Source organism: Tupaia chinensis, unplaced genomic scaffold, assembly GCF_000334495.1.
Source record: "Tupaia chinensis unplaced genomic scaffold, TupChi_1.0 Scaffold144682_1, whole genome shotgun sequence".
In the NCBI taxonomy this organism is placed as follows: Eukaryota; Metazoa; Chordata; class Mammalia; order Scandentia; family Tupaiidae; genus Tupaia; species Tupaia belangeri.
The window spans coordinates 579,419-581,674 of record NW_006204543.1 but is presented as its reverse complement, the minus strand read 5'-3'; the positions used below and the strand labels follow the sequence as shown (position 1 = coordinate 581,674).

General features: G+C 66.2%; 1 protein-coding gene and 1 long non-coding RNA gene across 4 annotated transcripts in view; one reads left to right on the top strand and one right to left on the bottom strand.

Annotated features, from left to right (window-relative positions):
- Positions 1 to 2,256, bottom strand: part of KLF13 (KLF transcription factor 13) — a 28,291-nt gene that overhangs the window by 3,079 nt on the left and 22,956 nt on the right. The window lies entirely within an intron of this gene.
- LOC114005849 (uncharacterized) overlaps positions 1,326 to 2,256 on the top strand; it is an 8,875-nt gene continuing 7,944 nt past the window's right edge. For all 3 annotated transcript variants that reach the window (XR_003547645.1, XR_003547647.1, XR_003547646.1), the window contains exon 1: positions 1,326 to 1,622. This is a non-coding gene — a long non-coding RNA (uncharacterized LOC114005849). The remainder of the gene's footprint in view (positions 1,623 to 2,256) is intronic.

The following is a 2,256-nucleotide window of genomic DNA, read 5'->3' as shown; positions in this document are numbered from 1 at the left end:
GCGCCCCCCGGGGCGCGGGGGGGGCCGCCAGCCGGCACCCTCATTCCTCTGCCGATCGGCCAGCACCAGCACAACCCCGGCTGTGAAGCCGTCTTGGCCTCTGGACTTTGGGGACTGCCCTGTGAGCGCTTGCACCAGGACCGAGGCCGTCCCCGAGATGGGGCCCTGCACCGGGAACGAGGGAATCCTAAGAACAGCCCTGTCCTTGACTTGCAGCACTGCCAACCCACGAGGGATCCGTGCTAGAGGCGTGCTGCAGGAAAGGAGACCGAGGTCCTCCTGAACTGACCGGGGACATTGCCACACGCGGGGCCTGCAAGCCAGGCAGCACCAGATCCCGCCTGCAGAATCACTGGGCTTTCTGGATTTGAAACACGTTGGTGCGCTGCCTATTGGAAAGACAAAGTTAAAAGCCAACTGCCCAGCCCGCCGGGAAAGGCTGGCCACAAACAAGGCCCGGTAAGTAGGCCGAACGCTCTCGGACGTGCCTGCCAGCCCAGCCCACTTCCCACGTCCTGCCCAGGAGGCCACCACACAACAGCCTCCAACAACGGGCAGGACGTGGATGGCTGCTCCCAGCGGGAGGATGCAACAGGCCACAGGTGCCAGTCCTAGGCTAACGGTTTAAGCAGGAAACCAGGCTGCAGTCAGCGACAGGGCCCTCCGACACCCTGCTCCTGCTCCTGGGCTATCCGAAAGGCCACCCCAGGGAGGGGACAGGTGGGGGAGGCCACGGGAGGCCAAGTCTGCCCAGCCACGAGGACGCAGGCCCCAGGGTCAAGGCAGCCTGCCCGCCCTTCTGCGGAAGCCGAGAAGATTGGGACACTGCAGGCTTCTGGGGAGGGGCTTCCTCTTGGACTCGAAGGAAGAGAGGAAGGAGGTGGGCGGCCGGGCGTGCGTGGGTGAGGCAGGCCGCTTGGCTGGCTGTCCGTGCTGGGCCCTCTGGGGTGGCGCCAGCCATCTGCGGTCACACGGGGAGGTCTGTAGACACTCACAGCCAAGCTAGCCACTCCCCGACTCGGTCAGCCCTAGGCAGGGCCCAGCACTCTCCGGAGGTCAGCCAGGGCCTCTGGGAGAGGGCGTGGTCTGGGGGCAGCCCATCCCCTCCCCTGCCATCAGCCAGCAGGGACCACACCCACCTGGGCTCTCCAGACAGAGGGAGGGCCTGTTGGCAGGGCCCCTGGCACCATCAGCCCCGCCTCCTCTTCCTGAGCCTCCACTGGCAGCCTTTGTTCCTCCTCCTGGGGGCCCTGCTCTGTGACGCGGGGACTGTCCCCAGCTCAGGCACCACACACTGCACAGGGTGAACATGCCTGCCCAGCGGGCACCAACCCATCTGACCTCCCAGCCTGAGACGGGGGCGGGGGGGGTCACTGTGAAGTCATCTCAGGATGAGGTCCCACTGCCTCCCCAGGCCACACTGCCAGCGCGGCCAGGTCCCCAAGCCTGGGCCTTGCCTATGAGGAAGGCGCCCTCTGGGTCCTCCCTGGGAGGCAGCATGGCACACGGCCCAAGGCTGTGGAGGCCATCACCACCCCTCTGCACCCGAGGCCTCCAGGTCCCAGGGGAAGCCACGGCCACAGGCTGCCCTGGCCAATGTCACAACAGCTCCTGCCGGCACAGTGAGTACCTGGCAGAGGGCAGTGCGGGAACAGCTGGCAGCTCTGTGCCAAGAGGCCCACAGAGAGGGCCCCAGTTTCTAACAAAGGAGCAGAGAGGGGGTTCCCACCTGCCCGCTCCAGGAGCAGGAGGGCTGCTCCCCTGGGAGCAGGCGGGAATTCCAGTGAAGGCTAAGGAAGCTGCCTTCAGGGGCACCCTCACAGAGCACGCTGACCAGAACCAGACTGTGCACGGAGTGAGGGGCCGCCACGCCTCGGTTTCTGACCCAAGGCATAAAAAAGTGAGAAGTGGGCACGGTTCTAGAGCCTCTGCCAGTGCCTGGGACATCTGCTCAGGACCCCAGGGAGGAGCAGGCAGGCCCAGCGCTGGCCACAGGAGCCCAGGACTGGCGCTGGCACTGACCATGAGGAGAGCACTGTGCTGGCCATGCCTGGGAGCTCCTCGCAGGGGCCCAAGGAGGGCTGGCGAGGCTGAGAGTAGCCCTGGGGTTGGGACTCGGACCTGTACCCTTCCTCTGCACCCAGGGCCCATGCAAGGGGCCCCCGGTGCCACCCCAAGGCCACTGGAGCCACCAGGCCTTACTGTTGGCCAGAGTGGGCATGCGAGGGAAGGACGGGACAAGGAGGTATCCTGATG